The sequence below is a fragment of the Lynx rufus genome, unplaced genomic scaffold (genome assembly GCF_022079265.1).
Source record: "Lynx rufus isolate CCGP_SWC_20201006 ecotype Redwood Valley unplaced genomic scaffold, mLynRuf1.p SCAF_9, whole genome shotgun sequence".
Classification (NCBI taxonomy): domain Eukaryota; kingdom Metazoa; phylum Chordata; class Mammalia; order Carnivora; family Felidae; genus Lynx; species Lynx rufus.
Window position 1 is genome coordinate 93,914,233 of NW_025814897.1, and position 12,300 is coordinate 93,926,532.

Below are 12,300 nucleotides of genomic sequence, written 5' to 3' on the forward strand. Positions count from 1 at the left end.
CAGTCCAGCATTTATGAATAGCCTCATCTCTATCATCTGTGAGCTTCAGGCTCATCAGACCATGTTTCTGTCTCTTAAATATTCCATGTACTTCTTCACTGCCATGCCTTACCTACTGGCTTTCCTTCAACTTAGAGTTGCTTTTGTCCATTATCCACCCACATAAATTATATTCTTTTTTTTTCTAAGCAAAGCAGATAAAATCTTGACTGATAAGCCCTTCCTGATTCCTACAGTCCAATGAATTATCCCTTTTGCATAAAGAAAAACAAATACGTATATACCTATAGTGAACTCACATATTTTTCTGCCTGTCTTAAAATTCTTTATATTTCACCTCCCTGACCAATTAGAAACAATTTATGTGCAAGGCTCATAACTGTGTCCCATAAGAATTGAACACCTACCTAGGCATATTTACAGTTCCCTCCAACTGGTGTGTTCTTCCTCACTAGGCCCTATCCAATATTCAAGGACCAGGGGACTACCTCCTTCCCCATAAAACCTGTTCTAAGTTCCTTTAGAGAGACATATTCTCTTTTGAATTCCAATACCATTTTAGGGCAATTTCCTCTCTTTTTTTGGTTAAATGTTTATTTATTTATTTATTTATTTATTTATTTATTTATTTATTTATTTTGAGAGAGGGGGTGGGGACGAGCAAAAGGAGAGGGAGAGAGGATCTCAAGCAGGCTCCACGCTTAGTGCAGAGCCATACGTGGGGCTCTATCCCACAACCTTGAGATCATGACCTGAGCCGAAATCAAGAGCTAGAGGCTTAACTGACCGAGCCACTCAAGGGTCCTGGAAATTTCCTCTTTCTTATACTACAGTGGTTTTAAGTATATTTCCATTCTTCCAAAAGATTTGAGCCAGCATGTAGGCGCAGACTACACCTATTTTGTTTAGCACTGTATCTTCAGAGTCCAAGGCACAGAAGACACTCAACAACATATATGGAGAAACATAATCTTCTTGCTCAAATCATCTATGCTTATGTCTAATACATTTTTAATCTTTCAGGGACTCTTATTCAGAATTCAGTAAGTTTTATTTTCAACCATATGCAATTACCATTCCCATGGGCACCTGGGTGGCTCAGTTGGTTGAGCGTCAGACTTCAGCTCAGGTCATGATTTCAGGGTTCGTGGGTCCAAGCCCTACTTTGGGCTCTGTGCTGATAGCTCAGAGCCTGGAGCCTGCTTCAGATTCTATGTCTCCCTCTCTCTCTGTCCCTCCTCTGCTTGTGCTCTCTCTCTCTCTCTCAAAAATAAATAAACATTAAAAAAATTAAAAAGAAGGAAATTACAATTCCTCAGTTCACAAACAGTTGAGTATATGCAATTTCATTTGGTTCAACCTAAAAGTTATGGGTTGAATGGAATGATGGATAGATAAATGAATGAAAATTCCTCACAGTTGTAAGTCATGGCATGTGTGCATTATAAATCACAATAGAAATATTATTTCATTTGATGGAAAGTCATTGGGAGGTCAAGGAGGGAGAATTTGCATTAAAGTACGTCACTCTCCTACATGGAGAAAAACACATTTCAAATACATCATTAGCCACAGGAGGATTAGTACAGAGTACACATCCACCAGGCTTTTTTACCACTACATTCATTTTCCTTTGTGTTCACCAAAATGAAAAATCCCTGTACCTGAGTAAAATAACAAGCTTGCGTCTTCCTTTGTCCTTCCCTGGTGAGCATTTCAGCTAGGAGAAGTCATTTTGCTACATTCCATTCTCAAAGCTGTGCTGGAGAAGCCAGAAAATCACAACAGCTCAGAAGTCAGGCCAACTGTACACGTCAGGAGACCACCTTTGCTATGGGACATATACACAGCAGTTGCATAAAGGGCGTGCATTGCCCATACTTTTTAGCTGACATTGGCCTGGCGTGTCCCAGATACCATTAATGAGCTGGGTTTCCCAGGCCTTTTTGGAATTTACTTCTGTGTCACTGCAGCATTGTGTAGAAATTAAGGCATGGGTTCTAGAGGTTGAAATCACAGGGTTCAAATCTCATTTTGTAATTTTTGCTAAATTTTGCAATCTCTCTGCACCTTGATGTCTTTATTTCTAAAATTATTTAAAACTAAAGTTATATTATGGGGCACCCAGGTGGCTCAGTCTGTTAAGCATCTGACTTCGGCTCAGGTCATGAGTTCAGGTCATGATCTCACAGTTTGTGAGTTCCAACTAGACTCACTGCTGTCAGCCTCTCAGCACAGACCCTGCTTCAGATCCCCTGTCCCTCCTCTCTCTGTTCCTCCCTCACTTGTGCTCTCTTAAAAGATAAATAAAACATATAAAACACTAAAGTTATCGTAAAGGTTTTTGTGACTGTGATAATGCTTTAGAGGAAGCCAATTTAACAGATTCTCTGTTTTATAGTGGGTGTTTAATAAATGATAGTTTACAAAAACCTTTCTGGTTCCCTTCTACATTGTTTAATATTTCCCTGGACTGAGAACAGAGGTCCACATATACTAGATGCAGAGATGGAATACAGAAACCAAAGAATTTAATTTAAAAAACCCAGAAATTGAACATATTGCTTGGGAAGCAATAATAATAAAGTAGAATAAGAGGAAGCAACTGCAGAAAGAAAAGGAGAGAGAGAGAAAGAGAAGAGGAAAAAGCTATCATTTCTTTAGCACTCATTGTATACCACAGACTGAGTCCCATTCTTGTGTTGAGGATCATATAATAAAGTAGACTAAGCATTTCAGAATAGAGAGAGAAAAGAAAAGACATAAAAAATGAGAAAGAAGAGATGAGAAATTTAAGCATCAGTCCTGACAGATTAATATCCTGATAATAAAGATTGCAGAGACCATGAAGAATAAACATGGAGGGAAGAAAATGATTCAAATAATAATTCAATTTCACAGAAATAAAGAACATACATTTCCAAGTTTAACGGACACTCATGTGCCCATCACAATGGTTGAAGAAAGGCTCACACCAAAGAACATCTTCATAAATTTCAAAATATTGGTGGGAGAAAAGAAAAAGCTGAAGAAACGTTTTAAGATAAAAGACAACGCAAAAAGGATTCAGAATTATAATGGAATTGGAATTCAATAAAATACTAAAATCTAGGGTAAAAAATTGAGTAACTTCCTTCAAAACTCAAAAAGAACAGGTAGGTGGCCTCCAAAACTATAGCCAGCCAAACTACCAGCTAAGTACTTAATATTTCTGTGGTATTTGATATATGGCAGGAACTGCTGAAAACATACTACACATATTAGCACATTTGATTCTTCAACAGGCCTAAAAGTTAGGTATTATTATTAGTCTCATTTTACATATGAAGAAATGGAGTGACGAAACTGTTAAAAATAGTGTGTCCTAAAGTCATACCATGCCTATGTGTGAAAACCAGAATTTAAAAAAAAAAACCACAATCTCGCTTTAACCAAAAATAATATCCTGCATTTTAACCAAAAATAATAAACTACTAGCCAATCAACTATTGCCTCCATTAGGTGTGGCTTTATCATCCTAAGCATAAAACCACTTCATAATAAATTCAAGAGAATGTTTTCCCAATCTGTAAATATGTACTTCAGAAATAATTACAGATTCCCTATATGGTTCTTATGTTTTTCTTGCTAAAATATAATCAGGTAATTGATCAAAACCTAACTTTAATTATTATATGGATTTCTTTCTATTTCTCCTTCCCATTGGTCTTTTTCTAATTTTACTAAAAATATTAACCTTCTCATAGGCTCCATTTTCTTATAAATTTGACGAATGTGTCTACACACTGAGCTCATCCTTGTCCTGACTTAAAATGCAAACATATTCAGTAGAATAAGAAATATTTCAGTAGGATAAGAATATTTCTAAAGCTTTGGTTTAAAAACATGCTTCCAAGAAATGTGACTTTTCCAGTGACCCAATTATTCTTTAAGCTTCTCACATCCCCAGGATGTACACCACCTAATTGAAATAGTTTCATAACCACCCTTGTTCTTCACATGTTTAGTGACAACACTCAAAGAAGCACATCAGTCACCTGGCTAATAAGCATTCTCTGAAGCCCACGGAAACAGAGGGAAATTCTCCCTTTATTCTTCCACTGTGAATTATGTTCCCTAAGCATGTATTATTATTATTCTTATTACCCAGTTGAACTAGTATAATTTGCAGTTGGATAAATCATAAGCCAGTGGATTCTCAAGCCTCCCCAACTTATTACGTTACTTCATCCAAAGATTTTACAGCAGAGAGCACTGGGGATATTACAGATGACTCAAAATTATATATTTTTTTCCTCTCTCCAAAAGCTGTAAAAGTGCAAAAACTCCTATGCAGAAAACTCACATAAATAATTAGCACTGCATTGCATTGCTCAAAAAAATATTTAAAGTAATCCATAAAAGTGCAGGGTTAGCTCACTAGAAAGTGCTGGTGTTTCCTAGATATTCAAATATATACTGGTTCCTAAATCAATATTAGAGGTAGACAAGACATTTTTAGGTCTAGTCACCCAGGATCCAACACCCTATCTTATAATAATAATACTCTAATGGATTGGGGAATATAGAACCCATTCTCTGTTCAGACCATACTGTAGGGGACACTCTCTTTACTTTATAACCCAGATTGAAGGCTGAGTTTAGCTAATCCACAATCCCATTACCTGGCTCCCAGAAATGCTTTAGCAAAATATACACCCCCTAACTTGACCTAGCTAAACAAGAACTTTTGTTCAGTACTTGGGAGAGGAGAATGATTAGGGATATTACAGATTTAAGATTCTTAGAACAGCTATGGTGAAAGTATGTTGCAAATAAAGCAAACCCACAGACTTAAGTTCAGAAGTAAAAAGAGAGTGAGGAAACAAAGTCTGCTCACATCACTTGACCTATTGGATCAGCCTCTGGAATTTTGAATTTTGAGAGCCATTCATTTTTAAACCAGATTGACTTGGTTTCTCAGGTCCTTGGTAAAAAAAAAAAAAAAAAAAAAGTCTTAATATTCTACTTGACATGCAATTATGAGGGTATGTAAATATTTGAGCGACAGATTTGTTCATACATGAAACTAGAAATCCTGGGTGTACTAAATACTAGTTTCGGGAGTGTGGAGATAACTAAGGCATTATTTCCATCCTCAGTCTACAACGGAGTTATTTTCCCAGGATCCTTGTTGAGTTTCTTCACTTTCTTATATAAATTTCATAAAACCCAGGATATAGTTGTCAAGATTCTAATGCTCAGGCAAACAATATTTAATTTCAGTTTGGTCAAACTATTGCTAAATCAGTTCAGAAATGTGAGATGTATAGGGTTCATTAGATTGTCAGATTCATTGTTTATTTTGAGATTACTCTTTCAAAATTTTTTTTGTTTTAATTCCAGTATAGTTAATTTACAGTGCTATATTAGTTTCAAGTGTACAATATACCAAGAGGTTGCTCTTTTAACAAATAATAAAGTTTCATTGTGTTTACACAGGATAAAGCACAGTCCTAGAAATCAGACTTCCTGTTGTTCTGGCCTTGCTACTTGACAATGGTAAGTTTCCTGAACTTCTAGGAAAATCAGGGCCCTACGATGTCCCTAATGTCCTACCGCTCACCTTCAGTGCTATAGAGTGATAATTTCTAGATGCGTAGGGTTTCTCTTATTTACATTAATAAAACAGAAAAAGGCTTACCACCATTCTTGTTACCTGCTGCTGTGTAACAAGCCACATCAAAATGTGGTAGTCATAAGAAAACAAAAGAAAACAAAACAAAATATTTATTCTGCTCATGAAGCTGCATTTCATAAGGGCTTATTTCGTTCCACTTTGTCTCAGCTGACTGGCTTGAAGAATAGGGCTGAAATCATCTGAAGGGTCACATACTCATTCAAATGTCTGGAACCTGGGATGGAAGGCTCCAGTTGCAGTGGGGTGGGGGAGGGCAGGGCAGTTGGCGTTCCTTGGGCCCCTCTCTTTCTCCATCTCCATCTCCATCTCCATCTCCATCTCCATCTCCATCTCCATCTCCATCTCCATCTCCATCTCCATCTCCTTCTCCACTTGAGTTGCTCTCCAGCTCCAGCTCTACCATCTGTATCGCTGAACTCTCTAGCAACACAGATGCAGGGAAGCTAGACTTCTTGCATATCAGCTCGGGGCTCCCATGGCATACGTTCCAAGAGAGAGGCAAACAGAAGCTACAGCACCTTTTTTTGTTTTTTAATTTTATTTAAATTTTAGTTAACATATAGTGTACTGCTGTTTTCAGGAGTAGAATTTAGTGATTCATCACTTACATGTAACACCCAGTGAACAACAGAACAAGTGCCCTCCTTAGTACCCATTACCCAGGTAGTCTATCCCCCACACACTGATCTCCATTCACCCTCAGTTTGTTCTCTGCCATTAAGAGTCTCTTATGGCTTGTTTCCCTCTCTCTCCTTGATTTTGTCCCTTCCCACATGTTCACCTGTTTTGTTTCTTAATTTCCACACATGAACGAAATCATATATCTCCATCTGACTTATTTCACTTGGCATAATACACTCTAGCTCCAACTGCATTGTTGCAAATGACAAGATTGCATTCCTTTTGATCACTGAGTAATATTCCATTGTATGTATATACCACATCTTCTTTATCCATTCATCAGTTGATGGACATTTGGGCTCTTTCCATAGTTTGGCTATTGTTGCTATAATGCTGCTATAAACATTGGGATGCATGTACCCTTTCAAATCTATATTTTGTATTCTTTGGGTAAATATTAGTAGTGCAATTGCTGGATTGGAGGGTAGTTCTATTTTCAACTTTTTGAGGAATTTCCATACTCTTTTCCAGAGCGGCTGCAGCAGTTTGCCGTCCCACCACCAGTGCAAGAGGGTTCCCTTTTCTCTGCATCTTCACCAATACTTGCTGTTTCTTGTATTGTTAATTTGAGTCATTCTGACAGGTATGAGGTGGTATCTCATGGTTCTGGTCAACTAATCCTCGACAAAGCAGGAAAGAATAGCCAATGGAAAAAAGACAGTCTCTTCAACAAATGGTGTTGGGAAAACTGGACAGAAACATGCAGAAGAATGAAACCGGACCACTTTCTTACACCATACACAAAAGTAAGTTCAAAATGGAAGAAAGATCTAAATGTGAGACAGGGAACCATCAAAATCCTAGAGAAGAATACAGGCAGCAATCTCTCTTACCTTGGCCATAGTAACTTATTACAACACATGTCACTGGATGCAAGGGAAACAAAAAAGCAAAAATGAAGGATTAGGACTTCATCAAGATAAAAAACTTCTGCACAGTGAAGGAAACAATCAACAAAACTAAAAGGCAACCTACAAAGTGACAGAAGACATTTGCAAATGTAGCACCTTTTTTGATTTACTCTCAGAAATCACAGAGCATCATCTCCAATGCAAACTGTGAACTAAGGCAGTGACATAAAACTGCTCCCTTTTAAGGAGAGTGGAGATAAAAACTGCCTTTAATGGAGCAGTTCTGAGATTCAAGAAAAGTAAGTGAGATCATAAATGTTACAGCCATTTTTAATAAAGACATCAAGATCACCATACACAATTATATGTGAGTTGCATGTATCTGCATATTTTGACTTTGGTCATTTCATTTCATTTTAGTTCCACAAATGTCTGCATCTGATTGCTATATGTAATACTAGAAACAGTCATTATTTCTCAAAAACACAGCACCACGCAGGTAGGAAGAAAGGCATACCCTAGTTTTGTGCTAGAAGACAGAGTGAAGCCAGCCTCAAATTTGAAAATTTCCTTCATTTACCCACATTACAGAAAACTAAAGAGGACTTCTGGATTTAAGTTGGGTAGAATAAAAAAAAATATCTCCTTTTTTCTATAATTCATCAAAAATAGCTACATGAAGGGGTGTCTGGGTGGCTCAGTTTGTTAAGCATCCATCTCTTGATTTCAGCTCAGGTCACGATCTCACAGTTCATGGGATTGAGCCCCATATTGGGCTCTGTGCTAACAACATGGAGCCTGCCTGGGATTCTCTCTCTCTCCTTCTCTCTCTCTGCCCATCCCCTTCTTGCTCTCTCTCTCTCAAAATAGACAAAATTTAAAAAAAAATAGTTACATTAATATTACATTTGTAATGACCCAAGTGGATGCTTTCTTTGAATTTTTGTTCCTCCCCTTTAAGAAAACTGGATGTGGTTGTCTTCAAAATATGCAGCTAACTTTCTAGGCACCTCCCTCAACTTTGTTAACAGCTACTCTCCATGTGCCACACAGCTTTCTCCAATACACTGACAAGTTGTCAATAACTACAAGACTCAATTTCACAGACTGTCAAGAGAGAAATTTCAGCCAGGTCTGAAGACAATAAGACATTTTATTTTGACACTGTAATGGGCTGGTGCTACTTGTCCCATGACAGGCTACAAGGGTTGGCTCTCACCTCCTGGTTTTTATCAACACCCCAAACCCTGTGATCATAAGTCTATCTTTTAAGAAAGAAGGACAAAACAAACCGGGAGCACACCATTTGTTTATTTCATCCTCTAGACTCCCTCTCAGTATTGATGGGATTGACTGTGAGAGATAACACCATCATTGACCTTGGTGTGTAAGGAACAAATAAGTTGTATACTCCTAAGGTCTCTCTGACAGGACAGAAGACTTGAGGACTGTGCCACCCCTTTCTGTGGCACAATTAAAATCTCTTCCGAAGAGCAAACAGAGCTGTCTTCTGAAATTGTAAATACTATCAAACTAGTGAGCACTGCAGGTCTCTGACCTGACTTTTACGGGTCCTTTTGAACCTCTGTTTTTCAGCTACAGTATCACATGTTCACAGTAATTCAACATCTCAATCTCAACTTGGAGAACCAGCATATGGCAAGAAATACAAAATAGTGTTCTATTTGTACAGGACCTTAGGGAGAGCTGTAATTTAGAAATCATCAACTTGCTTGATACAGCATTCAAAGGTACCAATGAAAACCTTTGTTCCTGCCTCTGCCTGAGTATGAACAGCTTCCAACACCATGGCTTGTGGCATTGTTTTGATTATCTGGAGTAACACAGTCATCAGACACATCTGGGTCTAAATCCCGTTTCTTCTAATTACTAGTTAGTTCTATGGTCATGGGCAAGTGACTTAATAACAAGTGTATTGGTTTCCTTATTTATAAAATAGGAAGAAGGATAGCTGCCTATGTAAATTTCTCAATTTGAGACACAGAAATGGTAATTAATGAAAACTCAACACAGTGCTAAGTAATCATCTATTAAATGAGGGTAATAAAAGTAATAAAGCTATAAGTAATAGTGTATCTTATGTTGTACATTGAAATATACCACTATGTCATCATTCAGACTACTACAGATTTACTGTCCATCTTGGCTTTGATAAAAATGATAACAAAACTTATGAGATGATGAATATACTAGCATTTTCAGAAACATGTTTCCCCATCCTTACCTGCTTATTACTATCTCAAGCATCTTTCTTTGTATAATCTTCACTTATCCATCACCCAAGTCAGCCAGAGTTCTTGTTCTCAACTCTAACTCCCCACTGCATGTGTTGTAATTTGATTAAGCAATTAACATATATCCTCTAATTTTTGTTTTATTGTTTATGCTTTCCTTTCATCTTCCCTGAGCTATTATGAAGGAAGGGATGTTCTCTGTACTCCCTGCCCACTCCTCTGCACACTGAGCAGAGCTAGAAAATCATGAAGCCACCCTGAATTGTCTCATTTTCATGCATGCCACCAACCCCCAGGGGCTCCTGGCAACCCTATTATCTAGCCCTTTCACTATTTAGATGAATGTTTCCTGCCTTCTCTGATCTCAGCAAACCTTCAAAATCCCCTTCTCTTTCCTCTCATTTGATAACTTGCTTCCTCTATCACTAAGGAGGATCAATCAGAGAGAGCTCTCCCAAGCTCCCACCACAGACACACAGGTATCCAAGCCCATACACCTTTCTTCCTGTGGCTATGGTTGATCGGCTGCATCCACCCCCAAACCTTTCACTTCCCAGCCCCTCTCACCTCTTAGGGGATACTACTTCAACTATTTTTTTCACTGCTGGAGAAATCCCCTCAGTGTTCAAACATACCATTATAGTTATATCTTTTAAACCATCCCTCTCTGAACCCCATTGCCCTCCAGGCACCATCCCATTTCTCTGCTTCTCTTTATAACAAAACTTCTTGAAAGAATTTTCTATACCCTTCATCTCCAATTAATTCCCTCCCTTCTCTCTTGTACTCACTCAAACCAGGCTTCCTCGTCTATCATTCTACTGAACTGCTCTTGTCAAAATCAAAAATGACCTTGTTCCAAAGAGCTAACCTACACAAAGCATCAGTTTCTTTCTCTCTCCTCCTCAAAATCTTTTCTAAACTTGGTCTGAGAAGACTCTACTTCAGGGCCTTGAACTCACAGATTCTACTGCTGGGTAACATGGTGTTTTTGTCTGTACCTTCGAAGACTTTTACATCGCCCCACCTTCCAGTCCTACTTATAAGCCTTACTTGTTGTATTTTTCTTCATAGCACTTTTTCCTATAAACTATTTTACTCATTTGTTAATTTACTATACGTCTGCCTCCACCCCTTTAGAATAAAAGCACCACCAAGAAAGGAGGGTTTTCTGCTTGCTTGTTTATTCCACTATTGAAACTTCAGCACCTAGGATTGAAATTGACATACAGTAGATGCTCATTAAACATTACATTTTGAATAAAATAATGAATTTATCTCCCTATCCCTAGATCCCAGCATCTGTCTTCCAAAGTGTAGACCCTCAGTAAATAGTGGTTCTTCTGCAATTTGTTGAGCCATGTTTATATTATTCTCCCTAACATAGGAAGTTTTCCAAACTTTTATGACCTTCAGGATTGGAAAGATTGAAATGTAAATAATGGTTTGAAGTGGCAAGACTGCTCATGATAAAGATTTAAAAAACTCTTCTTTTAATCCAGATCCTATCCAGCTACTGCTTCATCTATTTATTTCCCTTCATAGCAAAACTCTTCAAACATATTGTCCCTATTCATCACTTCCATTTCCTCACCTCCTGTTTATTCTGTACCAGCCTCAACACTGATTTTCATTTCTACTATTCCACAGAAATCACTGTTGTCCAGGTTGCCAGTGACCTTTTGGTGGGCTCATCCAATGTTGCCTTACCTGCTTTATCTTATTTGGGCTTTTGACAGTGATTCACATAGGTGAATATTTTCCTGTTGAAATACTTTCTTCTCGGGGCGCCTGGGTGGCGCAGTCGGTTAAGCGTCCGACTTCAGCCAGGTCACGATCTCGCGGTCCGTGAGTTCGAGCCCCGCGTCAGGCTCTGGGCTGATGGCTCAGAGCCTGGAGCCTGCTTCCGATTCTGTGTCTCCCTCTCTTTCTGTCCCTCCCCCGTTCATGCTCTGTCTCTCTCTGTCCCAAAAATAAATAAACGTTGAAAAAAAAAAATTTAAAAAAAAGAAATACTTTCTTCTCTTTGCTCTCTGTCAGTGCAGGTTTCCCATCTTTTTCAACAGCAATCTTTCAGTTTCCTTTGTTAGCTCCTTCTCTCTTTGAGCTATGAATATGAGAGCAGTCCAGTGTTGGTCCTGGGCCTTCATCGGTTCTTTATCCACACTCTCTCCATGATGATCTCATTTTGTCCCATGGTTTGAAATCATATCTATATGTTAATGATTCCCCAAATTCTTTCTCCAGCCCTGATCTCTCTTGAGAGCTTAACCTCATTTATTAAACATAGCATTTTCCATTGGATGTCTAATAATCATTTCAAAATAAGTATATCTCAATGGAACTCCTGGTTCTCACTTCTCATTTCTGCAATCCGCTGTTTCCCTTGCCTTTTTCATCTTAGTCAATGGCATCAATACCTACCTAGTGTCTTACAACAAATACTTATATATGATTCTTCACTCTACTTCCCTCATCCCCACACTCAATCAATCAATATACCTTTTTGGTTCTATTTCCAAAAATATATCACCCAACTCTCCTCAATTCCACTGTAAGCAACCTAGTCTAAGTCACCATCATGGATCATGTGGATTGCCACCATAGCTGCCTAAATGATTTCCCTATATCCTTATATACCTGTTTATAACCCAGAGCAATTTTTCTAAAAATATGTATCAGATAATAACATCTTATTGCATCTTATTTAATAAATAACATCTTATTTAAATACTTCAAAGTCTTCCAAGTTCACTCAGAATAAAATCCAAACTCTTCTCATTTTCTGAGAAGTCTTCCATAATCAGACCTCTGCCTTCTTTTCGAACCTTGT